This window comes from Oxyura jamaicensis, chromosome 5 (genome assembly GCF_011077185.1).
Source record: "Oxyura jamaicensis isolate SHBP4307 breed ruddy duck chromosome 5, BPBGC_Ojam_1.0, whole genome shotgun sequence".
NCBI classification, from domain to species: Eukaryota; Metazoa; Chordata; class Aves; order Anseriformes; family Anatidae; genus Oxyura; species Oxyura jamaicensis.
In genome coordinates, this window is record NC_048897.1 from 45148248 (window position 1) to 45165446 (window position 17199).

At 38.9% G+C, this 17199-nt stretch overlaps 1 long non-coding RNA gene across 1 annotated transcript; it reads left to right on the top strand.

Moving 5' to 3' along the window:
• The first annotated feature begins 525 nt into the window (after nt 1-525).
• Nucleotides 526-16039, top strand: LOC118168538. The gene is made up of 3 exons (XR_004751633.1): nt 526-658; nt 2245-2403; nt 15959-16039. It is a non-coding gene; the product is annotated as an uncharacterized LOC118168538 (long non-coding RNA).
• Nucleotides 16040-17199: the final 1160 nt, after the last annotated feature.

Sequence of the window (17199 nt, forward strand, 5' to 3'; positions counted from 1 at the left end):
TATATATATATATATATATATATATATATATATAACAGACACACACACAACAAAAAATGCAGCAGACAAGGTCCCAGGTTATTCTTGTCTCAGGCATATGCTGTGACCCCACAGCCCTGCTCCTTCGTTATTAATAACTATATTGAACCATAATAGTTTTTGTAATGCTCTGAAGGGTGTCCTGTTATTAACTTCTCTTTATTCTGGGAAAAACCCATTAGTTATAACTCTTTGTTTCCTATTATTTAACTGGGATTTAATCCTTAACATGACTTGCTCTTTATCCCATGCTTATTTGTTCCCTTTGATAATCTCCAGTGAGGGATCCTATCAAAAGCCCTTTGAAATTGCAAATAATTTACACCCAGTATTTTATGAACCTTTGCAACCCAGTCTAAAAGGCGAAGGGGCACAATTAACTCTTACGGGAGCTCTGCTGGTGTCATCCTAGCAGTAGATATTTATCTACATGCAGTATTTCTCCATTGATAATTGCCCGCTCCCATCTGTTTCCCCACTAGTGAAGTGACCCTTCCAAATTGGCTGTCGTGTGCTTGCTGTAAAATCCATTACTGGGGAATATCCAGCCTGGTTTTAAGTAGGGAGAGAAGAGCTTGGAAAAGAACTTGACTGCAGTGCTCTGCATGCAGCAGAAGCAGTAAGTCCTGCCATGCAAATGATTATGCAAGTGAAAATCTGTTTTGTTGCGTAGATCTGTGCTTGTATGGGAACTGGCCCTCCCTCTCAGGGTGTAGTATGCAGGAGGCTTGGATGTGGTGTAAAATCATGGTTTTCTTTCCATTTTGCTTGATTCTCTTTTCTTGGTATCCCACAGTTTAGCAAACTAGGAACCTCACACAGGAAACCTGTCTAGCTTTGTGGAGCTGACCTGGAGATGCTTCCCAGTGGATGGGAAATGGAATTGTACTGGGGACGATGAAGAAGCATTATGTCAACCGTTTCATTCATCCGTGGCTTGTGGAGTGCTCACTCTTCCTCTCCCTCCAGCTCTCTGGGTTCTCCTCCTTGTGTGAGTCAGTTGGGTGTGTTTTTTCTTACCTGTGTGTCTGTTTCTGAGGCATTTTTTCCAGTCTCATGCTTCTGATATTCTGTGCCTTTCCTGGTAACGTGTCAATCAGTATTCACCTGGGCAACCTTTAAACTCAATATTGCCAACACATGCTCCCAGCCCTGCTGCAGACCCAATCCTCTGGGGAGCCCATACAATTTACCTGGCACCTATGCTCCTCAGCTTCTCACCCAAGCTTTGGCCACCTGTGTGGGCTCCGAGTGATGGTCAGTGGCTCACCCGTCACTTGGCTTCCTGCTAGCAGCTTTGAAGTGGCCGCTGAGCTGAAAGCCCCACTGAGCAGTCAGGTATTCTTCTGCTCTAGGCCCTCAGCCATGTGAAGCCTTCAGAGGGGGTGTTAAGGCACTGACCAGCAGTTTGAAGTTACGAGGCTATTATTTTAAAATCAGGAGGTCCCTAATTCAGCATCACTTCTAAACACAGTGCTATAATGCTTTCTGCACACACACACACGCACACACAAAAAAACATACAGAAAATATTTTAGCTGGTGCTGGCTCCTAGTCTGATGCAGAATGAGTCTAACAATGTTACTTTCAATACAGCTGTACCAGTTAACACCACATAAGCACTTGGAGTTAAAAAGTACCTTTCCTTGTAATTCTGCGGAGTCGTACATGTGCTGCATTTCTGAAAGGGCTTATGCTATAGATGGGTTGTTAATCTCTGAAAGGTTGGAAGATTTCAAGCAAAGATCTTACAGAATTTCCTATAAGCATTTGTACTAATTAGCTCAAATTCAAATTGTTTCACAAAATCAAAGGGGAATTAAGATTTTAATTTCTTTCTTCCTTTTTGTTTTTCTTCATTATTTGACAAAGCCTAGAGACTAATCCCATCTTAAACATGAATATGAAATAGACCTAACAGATGTTCTGTCTGCTACAAAACTTTATTTAAGCAGGCATGGTCTGCATGTAATATGCACGTGAAGGTCAAAGCTTGTGGATTGTGGTACAAAAACACAAAGCCTTGACACTATTTAATTATTTTTATTTGTAATTTTTTCAAGTGAATTTAGTGAATGATTAATGGTATTGGCTTAGAACAGGCATAATGCTGGCAAGCACTGTGCAAATGTCAACATTGTGAACATACCTCTGTCCTGACCCTCAGCACCTTTTCTATTCCCATTTCCCATCTCTCTGGAACAGATCCTACCAGCCCTGTGCCAAATGGACTCCTGTTTTTCTGAAACACACAACAGCTGGAATGAAGTTGGAAAGGATGTTTGGATTCCAAAGCCTGGGATGCCTTGCTTCTGCTACTGTACAGTGGAAGCAGCTGCGTTTTGGAGTATGGCCTTTCTTCAGGTGAACTGTGTTTTTACACGGACTGTGCATGTTTTACATGTTACCACCTACATTTTGAAGTAGTAGAAGCATTGCAGCAGCAATCTGTTCCCTGCCGTTCTAAATGGCTTGGCTGCATTAGGCCCTGCAGGGCATCTAGACTCACCGTCCCCTGGCTTTGCTAAAAGCTGTGAACCAATTGCTAAACACTATCTGAATTTTGAGAGGATTGAAGCAGATTTGTGGCTGTGCATTGTCACCATGCAAAGCTCGGTGTCTTTGTGTGAACAGGATAAGAATGTTTTGAACAGGGTAGGTCTTTTCCCCATACCTTCTTTTTTATTGCTATTATTTTTTTTTTTCTATTTTTGCTCTTTACTTTCCTTTGGAAAAGGAGTTAAGAAATCTGAAAAAAAATCCTTCATTTAAAAAAAATTATTTCCGTGTGGACACTTCTGAAAACTGGTGAGAAAACTGGAGCAGAAAGAAGGGAGAATGAAACTCTTGACCACTGTTTTACTACTTCCTGCCTGAAAGAAATGTAGAAAGTATTTGGAAAATGTGAAAATGCTATATTTATCTCAGTATTTCTCACATTGGCCTTTTTTCCTGTCCATAAAGTTTCATAGGAAGATGCTTTCTCAGAGTTTTGATAAGAAATTTGTATATTTCAACCATCTCTGTTTTGTTATCAATAATATCCTCTGTGGTTTCAGGATTTTCAGGTGTCAAAATTTTGAAAGGACACTCATGCCAGCCTCCTTAGAAATTGCCTTGAGCTTCAACTAGGTCTCGTAACAAGTCTGAGTCCGCATTAGCCACAGAAGTCCGATATGTCTGGATCTAGATTTCAAACACTCCAGATTCAAAGTCAGTCTTAGGCCTTTTGGTTTGGCTCTAGCAGTGGAATTTAAATCCCTTGATCAGGACTTTAACACCCTCTGTTTCAGGCTATTCAATTTGTGGTTTTCTCTTTTTGTGCTGAGTACATCTTGGAGTGTTGTGTAAGTTACTTTGAAAAATATCCATTGGCTTCTAAGGGTTTTGAACTTGGCCTTTAACTAAATCATTCTCAGATGTTTCTCTTAACTAATGTCTTCATTAAAGTTTTCTTTTCTACCATTTTTCATGTATATGTAAGTATGTGTGTCCATTAATGGTAGAATAGTGCATTTTCTCATACTTTTTTGCCTTTTCACTTATGACAAAGTGGTTGTAGATAATGTTGTACACTCTTCTAAAACGATTTCAGCTTCTTTATTGACTTTTTTTTTTCCATTTTTTCCCAACTTTTTCATAGTTGTTTTAACAATAGTAGGACAGGGCCTTTCAGACTATGAGGGAATTGGTAATCTCATCACGTACTTTATGTCTTTGAAAAGAAGAAAATACAAAGACAAAGACAGAATGTGATAGAATTTTATTTAATGCATTGGCATGAAGTGTAAATACATACTGCATACAGATACTAAACTTTCCTAGTTCTGATATGAAATAATTACCCTGGGGACCTCTGTGTGAAGTAAGTCCTATATAACCATTCAAATATGGATAATGTGATTCAGGTGACCTCTGCTTAATACTAAAGGTCATCCACCAAGTGTAAATGTGAATGTTTACTTAGTTACAGATTTTATTTCACCTTAGAAAATGAAGATAATTTTTTTTTTTTTAATTTAGTATGAATAACTATTATTTTAGTGACACACAAGATACCACAGTATATATAGTATCAATCATATACGTTTTTTATAAGTCTGGTGTTTAATTTGGCTGATGCTCCATTCAGAGGCTTGGTATACTCCATGAAATAGGGGTCACTTGTACAGATCTGTAGATAATCAATTAGTGTCATCAGAAGACTTAGTTGTCACATTTGGACATCTGAAATATAATATTCCATTCACAAGTTTCCATTGTTCTTCCTGCCCCCATTCACTCACAGCAAGGTAATTCCTGTTACATATAAACAATGGAAACTAAGACTTGTGCTGTTTGCTTCAGAACTAGATTTTGCATGCAATCTCTAAAATTTGCAAGGAATAATTTTTAAATTCTGCTTCTGATTAGCCCTTTTTCTGAAAGCCTCAAAATAACCCCCAAATTATACTTTTTTTTTTTTTTTTTTTTTTTTTGGTGGTGTTGGGACATGTGTTACATGCAATTAAACTAGTTTCCTGGACACTTGGGATCTTCAGCTGTGATGTCTTTAAAACTTCTGGTACATGGAGAATCACTTCACCTTTCTGTGTCTTGGTGTCTCCACTGGTAAAAAGAAAATAATAATGTTTAATTGTCTCCAGAGAACATCCATATCAGTATATACTTATTTTTTACAAAAAGCTTTGAAGGCGTAAAATGGGATATTCTGTGAGTGCTGAAGAACTATTATAGGAACTGAAGAATTGAGGCATTTTTTCATGATTCAGCAGGAGTTAAACTGTGACATTCTGGTATTGAAATGGAGGTTTATCACTGACTTTGGTGCTAAGCAGATATAGGTAGTGTCAAAGTCCCATGCAATAGCTCTCCGTACCATTTATGGCTAGCAGTGTGTTAAGCTGGAAGTGATATGGTTTTGCTGAGCATCCTTTCTGAGGCTTACACTCTCTCCCAAAATGGTGCTCTAGAAAATACTATCATCCTTATCAGCAGCTCGTTAAATACCTTCTTTTTCCATTTGTGACACTTGCTATCTCCATGGCAAGTGGTAGGGGATCCATTATCCAAGCAAGGTTCACTTCTAATTTCTCCGTAGTGTGGCAGTCCGTATCTATAAAATTGTGTTTCTATGAAGTCCTGTTGCCAGCTTACTTGCTTTTCACCATGGCAGCATTGTTTTCAGTCTCTTAAGTAATTCCCAGGGTGGCAGTGGTGAGTGGTAGTTCTGTACATTATGTTTAACTCAAGAACTCTAACTACTCGTCCTCTGAATACTAGTGGTACTGTAGGCATGCAACGTCTTTTTTTTTTTTTTTTTTCTTTTTCATTCTTTCTCCAGTCAAATATGCTGGAGCTGCCACAACTTTTCCAATTCTAGTTACTTAAACATCCCTTTTCTCTTCATCTGTCTTCTCCAACTGCTCAAATTCTCTTCTATTGGAAATACACAGACTAAACATATTGGGAAAGACAAAAAAAAGTTCAAAAAAAGTTCAGAGGATGACTCTGAATGCTTCTGTAATTCTAATTAATTTTTAGGGCTTATTCAAATTCAACTCAATCTTTGCATTATCTTGCAGTGATTCTGAGATGACATGAGCCCACAGTAATGGTATAAACTTGAAGTTTTGATTAAAAAGGAAGATAAGAAGCCAGCAAAATCTACAGTTACTTTAAACAGGCTATTTCTGTGATCTGAATGAGATCTAGAAGAAAAAAATCAGGGGAAATGGAAAATTGTTAAAAGACTGTTGAAGGTAGACGCAAAAGAAGGAAGGAAGAGGGACAAGCATCAAGGAATTTTGGGTCTTTGCTTCAATTCTGTTCCATTAGAGTTAGCAAAGAGGTAGGCCAGTAGTAAAATAATAGTACAGAAATGTCAGGGGAAAAAAAATCAATGATAGGGAAAATGTGAGTCTGAAGAGTGGAAATGGCTCTGTGTTTTACACAGGGAAGAAAAACATGCTAAACTGGCTTGGAATAATAACTGAGACCTTTCTTAGTGCTTTGAAGGGAGATTTGCCTTCACAGGGCGGGGGGGGGGGGGGGGCCCCCGGCCCGGGAAGGGACTAGGAAAGCATTTGGCCAGTTTACCTGCTTGTGAGAAACTCACTTACCTCGAACCCTGCAATTGTCAATGGTAAATAAAAAGCACAAAAAAACAGCATGAACTTCAGTTTGTGTTTGAATTAATAACATATGAGAGGGAATAGAAGATGGAAGATGGAGTCCTTGTGGGCATATCAAAAAAAAAAAAAAAAAAAACAAAAAAAAAGAATAAAGGAAAAAAGGAAAATGTATCAATTTCTTTCCCTAGATGCAGGAAAAAAAGCAGAGCACATGTAAGTTTGAAGGCTGAAATAATGTCAGAAGCCTAGGAGCCTATGAAAAATAAAGTCAAACAAACACAAATGGTAATGCATAAGGGGCATATTACTGCCTGATGGCACATACGTTCAACTCCGACAGGAAGCATGTGCACAGCCTAAAAGGAAAGTATGTGAGCTTCAGATTTCATGGAAAGTGACAGTACCATATGTAGTGGCTAATGAGTTTGTAGTTTGCTAACTATGCCTAAAAAAGCTTATACAGCTGCTTAGTGAGATCATATAGAAAAAGCTCTTCCTAATTCTCTCGGTGGGTAGCTGGTTCAAAGAAGGAAGCACTTAAACTCTCTGAAGCTGTTATTATTTCTATTACTTTTCATAGCATCTGGAAACTTAAGTCTTTGGCTGATTGTACAGCCTGTTGTTCCTGAACTGAACTGAACTGCACTGACTGCTCCAAGGAGCGTGTTTTCTGAGAGTTTCTTTCTCAGTAACATACAGTTATGTTGAGCTGGATATTGGCTATGGCTCCTCTGCAGAGACTGGTAGGCAAAAAATAATACATATTTTTGTTGCCTTCAGTGGAGTTCAGCCATTCACATCAGCTAATTATGTTACCGTATGAGTTCAGTAGAGCTACGTGGGTCTTCAGTAGATTCATGTTAGCCTGAGTAGTCAGAGGGACAGGGATGTTTGGCTTGGACAGAGTTGTGAAGGTTCAATATGCTGAAAATCAGCTCTATTTGTCAGTAGAATCTGTGGTCTTTGCTTTTCACATTTTTGAGGTTCTAACAACCCCCCTGTAAATATTTATTGCAAAAAATCAGGTTGTCTGCGAATGGAAATGCGATCAGAAGAGCTTTCTGCAGAATCTGACATCAAATTGCTGAAACAGCTGCAAGAAAGAGCAGAGAGATGTGTGATGTATTTGGATCGCAGGGAATTAACAAACAAGATTTTGATTATCATAGGCAGGTGCAAGAGATGTGCTTTTCCACAGTTACTCTTCAACATATATATTGACCACATGGTGCATGAAAGTGGATCAAGTAAACTGCAGCAGCAGCGTAAAAAACACATAATGACTGTACAGAAAGAACAATCCAAGCAGGGAAGAATAGATTAAGGCAGTCTTATTTGCACGTAATTTGTTCCTTTGTGAAAATGCTGAAGATCTTAAAAGCCTTGGTAAATGCCTTTAAGGGAATATGACAGAGAAAGGACCAAAAAAATCAATAGTCTTGATTCTTTTTCTCCTAGTTTGCATTAGTGTAACCTACTGGCTGAGTCTCTGTAATTTGGATGTCATCTAAATTTGCAGTTCAGACAGACTACTAAATGTAGCTCAACAAGACAGAGCCTTGTCTGTCTGATTGTGACTAATGTAGAGAAAATGAGGTGTCTGATAGGGAGCTCAAAACTGCCATTTCTCATGTAAACTGGAGATTTCAATTTTTCATTCCTTTTCAGTTAGAAATTACATCAGGAAACAAAGCACACATGGAAAATGCACAGGAAATCTGGCTTTTGCATTGACCATTTTTTGCAAATGCTGCAGCCTTCTTTGATGTCACAAAAGATTAACCAATTAGTGAATTAAAGAGAAAAATGATTTTTTGGGTGTCATTAATCAAGATTATTTCCTTTACCCTGGGGGGAGGAAATACCATAGGCAACAAGCTGTAATAATGCTCAATGAGCTCTAATTTATTTGAACTCCTTTCTAGGCAGAAGCTTTGGAACTTCTTTCTGAGCGCATTTGCAGGACTGCTCTTTAAGCTGCTTAGGCCTGGCCAAAGAAATTGTGCAGGAAATTAGTTTCTGCCCCTTTAATGGCTGGGGTGGGAGATGAGAAAGCATGTCTTTAAGGCAGTGATGAAGAAATGGGTTGACACAATGACAGCCTCTTACACATCTCTTTTTATTGAATACAGGAAGACATGAGATCCTTTTAATTGCTCATTTTCTACCTGCCATAGAGGACAACAGGAGGAACAAAAGAAAAAGCAACAACGCTTGTCAAGCTATCCTAAGGATCTAATTCTCACAGAAGCTTGTCCAAAGGGACTTTGTAGTTCTCTGACACGTTATACTACAGACCCATCTTGTCTGCTGAACACCACGAAGAAGATGAGGACATGCTAATTCCTCAGACTGCTGTCTCATGATAAATAGAAGCTCTGATCTGAAAACACTTAGGGATATGCTGAACTTAAACATGCAGGCCTGCCAAAGTCTATAGTTAAATAAACAAAAAATTGTAGGGTTATCATTTGATCAATCTCTGACTTTAATTTAGAAGAGTAACTGACTGACTGAATACTGGATACTGTTTTGAATCTTCTGAAACATTGGCTCAATAGCTAAAAGAACAGTTTATTCTGTATATAATTAGAATTGCCACAAGAAAGACAATTGGGAAAGCTTATTGTAATGGAAAATCTGGTGTCACGTCTCAGAGCAAACTGAAGTGTTGCATTAACCACAGCATTGCTATGCTTAGAGACTGCTCCAAAACCAAACTGTGCAAAAACTTTCCTTGGATTTAGTGAGCATTGCAGGAGGCACAAATTAAGCATCTGAGTATCCAGTGTTCACTGATGAACTGGGAACAAGAAAAGGAGTTCATGCTAGTTTGAAATTGGCCAAGGGGAAGAGTAGATTTCCTGGCTTTTAGAAACATCTGGTTATTCATTAACATGTATGTTTTATATGCTTTTCCCTTGGACGAGCACAAGTTTTGGAGATTCCTCCTCCCTCTTTTCCTTCCCTTTTGTTAGTAGATGATGTAGGATTTCTTTCCATCCTTCTCTGCTTCCTTTGCTTTGATCATGGTGGTGAGAAAATGTACATATAAAAAGTTAGTATCTTCTGTTAAACCAACTGACATAGCTGAAGAGAACAGCTGCTATGCCTAGCTGGTGTGAAGTGGGTACAGCAACCTTGAACTCCAGTTTAAGAAATAATAGCTAGAAAGAAAAAGTTACAATGTGGTCCAAAGACTATATCCTCAGAGGTACTTTAATATATTTTTTTTAAATATGAATTTACAACTTTTTGCTTTGCTTTATGAAGCTTTCTGTCTAAAACTTGTTCCCAGGGTGTGAAAATTCTGCTCCCTTCATCCTACCCCACTGTACCTACATGCCTATCCAGCAATTTCAGCCAATTTCCAACAAGTGAGGTGGTGGATGTCACCTCAACCTTAGCCAGAACACACTACTGCCTTCCAGTTGGTCTTCAAGCAACGAAGAACCATGTGCTGTGGGCTTGTTCCTTTAGGTTCAAATGACTGAGGCTAGAAAGAGATATTTCAGAAGGCTGGGAGATGCTGAGGGAGACATCTCTGTCTTGGTTTCCCCACCCTTTTCTCCTTGCTCCCTGCAGACAGGACTTTTCCCCCAGTCTTTTTGCTCTCCTTCCAGTCAGTGCCATTGGGCACAGCTGAGGACTGGTGCCAAGGAACTGTCACTTCTTACACCACAACATTTCCTGCCCTATTGGTCCCTAAAAGCAAGTGACAAAATGCCCCCAATTCTGCATTCTCTGCGGTGTTTAGCTGTGGCCTGGAACCCATATGAGGAGAGAGGGAAAAGGGCTGTTATTTCTCCATAGTACTATTTAGTATTAAGGCCACAAAAATTCTTGCAGCTGACTTTAAACAAAGGAGCTATTAAAATATCAGTCATTTCAAGTCTTTTTGCCTTTTGGAAATGCATGCCATGATTAGCTCATGTTTCTAAAGATTTCTCTCCAATTGGGAGTGCAAAAAATTACATTAATTAAACATTTCAGATTCTTAACCAAAGACAGGTTGGAATGTGATTGAGAAGAAAACAACTCCAAAATATTTTAATATCAATTTTTTTGTGCCTCTGTTTGAAAAGACCCAAATGGTGGCACATGTGGCACTATCCTATGCTTCATTTCAAGATCATAATTCCTTCCTCTCTGCTTTGTATGAAAGTTAAGACAAACTCAGAGATGGAAAAGTTACTGTCTCTTGCTGTAGGTATACTGAGCATGCAGAGCTGGCAGTGTTACTGCTCTTCTAAAGCCTCATCCGAAAGCACTTCAAGGGCAAGCAAAAAACTCTCATTGAATTCATTGCCTTTTGCACAGGACGTTGGGGATACCACGCTGCAGTTCTTATGCAGTATACACAAAACTCCCTTAATGTGTATAGGGCTTTTTCTTTTGTCTCTCTCTGTATGTATGTATCTCAGTGCAGCTTCAGAGCAAAGATGTCATTTGAGGTTTAGCTGTGTTGGGCAGAGGAAGTGGGAGATAGAAAAGGTAAAGCAGAGATGAACCTTAGCTGCAGTCCTGCTCCTGGTACAGTCAGCCGGAGGTTTATTTTGTATGTGGGACTTCATCTAATATAAAAGGCACCCACTTCTGTCAGCCTCCCGTGGTTTTTCAGGGTTTCTTTATTTTCTCATACTTAATAAAGCAGGCTTGTCCTTTAGACAAAAGATGATTAAAAAAATGACCTCATCCATGAAGAAGACTATGGCTGTATAGTTGAGGGGCCAAGCTCAGAAATCCAAGCTAGCTTTGTGACAGTAACAAATAGTTGATGAAACCCATTTGTCCTCAGCATCGAGCCCTTGAGCGTAGCAAAGAAGAATGACAAATACCAGTGCCCAAAGTTAAATTCCGGGAATTCAGTTTCCTTACTGGAGAAGGCAGGTGAGAAAATAGATTCTACATATTCCAAAATGTTGCATTTATTTCTTTTTTCTTCTTGAGTAAGACTATTGCTTAGCTCATGACCAGCCTGAAGTTAGAAGGCATTAAGTCATTTCCACCTTTGGGTGGGTTCATTTTTTCATAGGTTGTCCCTCTTGCTTTCAGATAAGAGTTTGTCGGTGAATGATATACTCTTGGCAAGTCCCAGCCAAAGGCAGGCTGGCAGCAGCTGGACTGGGACTTAATAGCAAAAAGTCTCATTTTTTGCACTACTAAAGACACTGGCAAGCCTCCTCCCTGCCGGTTGCCTCAGTGTGCCTATGCAAAATGGGACTTGCATGCTGGAGAAAGATGGCATTTTCTGGGCATGCTGCTTGTAACTTCTACTCCTATTTAAAATTTCTTAACTTTTTTTTTTTTTTTCACCTATATCATGATTTTATTGTTGGTTTATTTATTTTTTGGGGGGGAGGGAAGTATTTTCAGCCTTAGTGTAGCGTTTTGCACTTCATGTCTTCTCCTATCTTATTCAACCCAGGTTTTCTACCTTTTTTTTCAATTTTTTGTGCTTTATCTCCGACTCTAGCTTCTGTTCTTCCATTCTTCTTATCTCCAATTTCTTATCTGCTTTTCTGTACATTTTCTTATATTTTGATTTTCCTGTATTTTCCCTGCTTTTATTTTATTTCTCAGTATTAGCTCTTTTCCTCCGCTCCTCGCTTTATCACAGTCTCCTCTCTTTTTCTCCTCTTTCAAAGCTCCATTTCATTGATAACTGTACTGAGAGAAGTAAAAGGAGTTTACAGCAAACTCAACTGAGTTTTCTAAAAACTTGTCTCCCTCTAATAGTTATGCTCATTATGCATCTGTAAACCATTTGCAATGGAGGCTGGGATGGTTCTGCTTGCTTTATCTTTTTCCAATGAATTTAAGCTGCCTTTATTCATTTTTCTGTGCACTGATTAGCTTTCATTGTTCTGCTGTCCCATGCATCCCTTAGTCCATTGGCATATTTATAACTTCTGAGTTAAAATTACTTAACAAGAAACAGTAGTATGTGTTTGAAACATCACTATTTAAGCTCTTCTTTTGGGGGGGAGGGGAAGGTGAGGGAAGAGTACAGAACTGCTTGGTGCTGCAGAACAGCCCCTCTGAAGAAAATCTTTCCCTCAGCTTTCTCTGCGGGCTCCTTGTCTTCACCATAATGCCATTTAGAGAGGCAGTGTAATGAATCCTGGAGTATGAACTTGCTGTAAGGGCTTGACGGGCTCTGCTGCTTTGGCTTTCCTCCATGTGGCACTGGTTGGTTTTGAAATACAGATTTCCAAACAAGCTCTTACTTGGGCAAGTTGCATCTCTGAGGAAGGACCTTGTGTATACCACTTCTTGCAGCAGCCCATTGCTTTGTAATTTTCTTGCTCTAAAGCAATGAATATTGTGCCTTCTTTAGAGTTTAAAAAAAACTTTGAGTATAAAATGCTGCCAGTCTTGGCCAAATTCTGGAAGCAAGATGCAGCTTGCTGAATTTTTCAAAATTTATTTTAAGGTTTTTAATTCTGCTTGCCCTTGTGCAGCTCCCAAGAACATTCAGTTTGAGAACAAAGCCCTGGGCTGGGTCCTAGGAAGTACTCTACACCATACTATTACTCTGATCAAACAAAACCTTGCTTCCCACATTGCTCATTCCATAATGTGAGTCACCTGTAGCCAGCCCCCCCCCCCTTGCAGTCAGTGATGAGGAGATATTTGGGCTTTTCCTAAACTCCAGCTCCTCCAACCTCATCAATGACAACAACCCCATATCAGCTGTCTTCTCCATTTCTCTGTCTCCTTCAACCCCTCTTCTATGGATAGTTTCCCCAGGGCATCCCCACCCACAGGAGAGGTGATGCTTGGTGTCCCTATGCCATCCTGCAGGGTATTCTTAGAAAGTCTCCCTCATCCCTGCCACTCATCTTTTACGACCAGGTTTTTACCAGATAAAAAATGGTTTCAATACCAGATTCTTAGTTCCGTATTAATTTTGACCTAGAATTTTCATCTTCTGAAAACTGATCAGCAAGACAATGTCTTTGTTTGTTTAGAAGCTACTTTAAAATGTAGCCACACATTCAGCTCTTCCCTTTTAAGTTCTGCTCCTTTGACAGGCTACTTTAGGAAGGTCTGACTGTACATGATAAGGCCATAAATCTGATGCACAGATGGTCCAATCGTCTTTGTAATTATTGTATTGCACCATTAGATACACAAGGGTTTCATTTGTTTAAGATATATATTTTCTTGTAATTGGAATCTGTCATGGCAGGTTGGGTTGTCTGTTTGCTGGTGGACAAAATGTTCACGTAACAGGTTTACTGGGATAGGCTTAACTCAATGTGAAGATATTTTTTCCCTATCTTCCAATAAAGAATAAGTCATGGGTAATATATGGTACTGTTGGCTGACCTAGTGTTGTCATAAAGATAATGCGTCCGTTGAGGGAAGCGTTCTGTGTGAGGTTAGTGATTTGTTTTTGGAATGAGGTTCCTATTAACATTAAATAGAGAAATAGTAATTATTTGTAAACTGCTCATTTAAACCCACAATGTAACATCCCTGCTTGCTTGGGGTAGAAAATAATATGGCTTCTACAAAAAGATGATAAAGAAAATACCGCTTAATCATTTGGCTAAACAAAAGCCCGTATCCGTTTTTGTCAATTCCTGAGATTTAATTAAAACTCAGAGGTTGATTCCAAACCAAACCAAACCAACGCCTAATTATCACAAGTGTTAATTACAAGCCTTGCTTTAACTGAATGACTAATAGAACAGAATGGCAAACGCCTTCCCAACAGCAAACAGATTTACTGACAAATGAAGCAGGATGCAAATTGAGGGCATCTTTTAGCCTTTGAAATCCTGTTTTACCTCTGCTGTGAATAATAAGTGGGAATTGTTTTAGCCCATGTTGGGGATTGTTTATCAGGAAATTCTGCGTTGTATTTGAGGCAATGAAAATAGAAATGAAAATAAGGTAAACACTTTAATACACAAATCCTTTTTTTCTCCAGTAGCGTATTTCAAATACATGAATACTGAATAAAAGCAGGAAGTCAGTCTGTTGAGTGTATACTTCCAAACAACTACTGAAATCACGTTGAAGGTAAAATACAGATTTCAAATGTGAGCACTCCAGGAAGACAGACATTTATGAAGAGCTTATAACTGGAATTGGTTTTGGACAGCTGTTAATGCCAAAACAGTGCCTGTTGTCAGAAACCATATTGTCTTCCCACTCAGGAAAACTAACTGAATTGCAGCCATAATAATGACAAATGTTATAGCTTTTCATTTTTGAACTATAGAGATGAGGGTTTTTGTTTCCATTCTTCTTGTCTGCGTAGAAAGCTTCATTCCAGGGATTTGACGTGAAACATAGTTTAAGATTTCAGGTCATCCAGGAAACTTTACACTAATTTAGGGACAATGGAATCCAAACAGAAATAGGATAGCTGAGACATTTATTTGCAAAGGTCTGAGGGAATATGTGTGCTTAGAGACGGAAGAGGATTTCAGTGGTTAATGGTTTCACATACTCTGTCCCCAGACTTGCAGATATTACCAACTTAATTTTGTTTTCTTGGCATATTCTATGGAAGTAACAGAACAGTGAACAACCAGAAAGTCAATCACAAACAAAACATTTTTGTATGGTTGGAGGTTGGATCCAAAGATCCTTTCCACTTGCATAATTTGATTATGTATGCATCCCTGTATCTATTTGTCTTTTCATCCATTTATTCTTGTTTGCTGTCCCAGATGACCAGAATTTATTGCAAGTTCTAAGTTCTCCAAGTTTGCTACAATTATTTTCATTTATAATTGCTCCTTCATAATTACATAGTTATTTATGTAGCGTAGAATAAGGAAGTATTATTATATTTCCCCTTAGATAAGTATATTTCTGGTTGAAGCTGATGAATTTAAATATAATAGCTGCAGTATAGTGATGTTTTATATTCATGTTACTGCCTGAATTGCAGCACCTCAGAGTGTTTTGCAAATATTAGTAAGTTTAACCTCGAGCTTCCCAGGAGGTGGGATTGTTATCACCATTTTACAGACACAGAGAGATGGTGGGCTGAATTATCCTAAATCTACACAGTAAATCAGCAAATAAATGTCTATAAATGAAATCTGTTCACTCAAAGTCCAGTTACTCCTGATATAGGCTTTTAGAGCATCCTATTCTGTGCTGTAAAATTGGTTCCATTCTTTCCTGCAGTGGACTTGATGGCACAGGTCAAAACGGTGGTTTTGTTGAAATTTGGCTGCCTGTCTACCAAAATCTGGAGGGCTTATTTTAAAGGAAGAAAAAGCAACACTGGTGGTTTCATTTGCTTTTGATGATTACTAGTAATGACATCAGATCACTCTCACCTTAAGCTTACAACAATAAGCTTAAGAGCCACCTGTGATTTGTTAGGTTTGGTTCCACTACTTATGGCTCCTTTGCTAGACTGTGAGGAGTAGAGCTTTGATTTCTTCCTGGGCATTATCTTACCAAAGGCCTGGTGCTGTGTGTTGTCGGTCTAGATGGGATTTGGTTATTGGAATGGAATGGAATAGAATGAAATAGAATAGAATAGAATAAAATAGAATAGAATCGAATCAACTGGAAGGGAGCTACAGAGCTGATCAATTCCAACTGCCTGACCACTTCAGGGCTAACTAAAAGTTAGAGCATGTTATTAAAGGCATTATGACTTGTGATGTTCCTGACATTGCTGACCAGGAGCAGGGACTGGCACTTCCCTCTCCCACTCCTCAGGGAGGTGCAGAGCAGTGAGGCCATCTCTCAGCCTCCTCCTCTCCAGCCTGGACAACCCCAGTGTCCTCAGCCTCTCCTGACAGGATGTGCCTTCCTGCCCTCTTACCACCTTGTTGCCCTCGTCTGGACACTTTCAAGGACCTTAACACCCCTTCTATAGTGTGAAGCCCAGAGCTGCACACAATACTCAAGGTGAAGCTGCACCAATGCTAAATATAGTGGAAGAATAATCTCTTTGGACTGACTAGATATGCTGTGTTCAATGCACCCCGTGTCCCTTTCGTGACAACTGTTGCAAAGAATAGTCTGCTTTTTCTCTCCTCTTCTCCCTTTCCCTTCTTTATCTTGTGATATTAAGTTCCAGTTATTCTATGCTAAACATGCAATTTCAAGTCTTAATCTGAGTGGCACCATTGGGAATTGCAGAGTGCTCTCCTCAATGGGAGCAGGATTGGTACATCAGCCCCCTGGTGTGTCAGAGCATTACATCAGCTACTTATCAGCAGCATTTTTGTACTGTTTGTATTCAGATGAGATTAAGTCCCAGTATGATTTTATTCTAGCCTCCTCTAAATTAGATTAGTGCAAATCAATTGGATCTTTCTATCAAAGAGGTAATTTGTTGCAGATATCTTGCAGGATCTACTGTTGAAATGGGATCAGTTGATACAGCATTCAACAAGGTAGATCAGCTGTACTGAAATGAAGTTAGTGGCTTGGTATTCATTAAAAATGGACTGCATCTGTGGGCTGATGAAATTCATTTTTGAGTAAGACACTGCATCTGACAGGAGTAGTCCAAAGCAATCCTTATTATTTACTGGTGTTGGATATTCATTTTGGAAAAGAGCTGAGTTAGAAATCATGCAAGCATCTGCTACATAGTTAGATTAGATAATGTAAATGTTTAGAAAATGCAAATGAAGCTCACGATAATTAGTAATGATGCTTTTCTACTTTTATTAATAAGGTAATGCTTCTGGCAATTACATTTAAATTTCATATGAAGGTTCAAAGCACTGGAACAATTTCCTGTGCAGAAGAGCAGAATTCAGGGTGAACTTGCTTAGTGATCTGTATCATGGACTTGTTACAGAACTGAAAACTACTTGTCTTCATTTCTCATCACTGAACCATTACCTTTTTTTTGATACGTCTGATTCTGGGAAGAACGAGAGAATCATAAATGATTGTAAATGGTTGTGTCAGACTTTGTGTACAAAGGCTGTTGTAACAACATTTTGAGATAAAGACAGTCCTCTGTGTGTTACTTTTAGGATATGCAAACATATGAAGCCATATCTGTCCTGTATATGCAGAAACA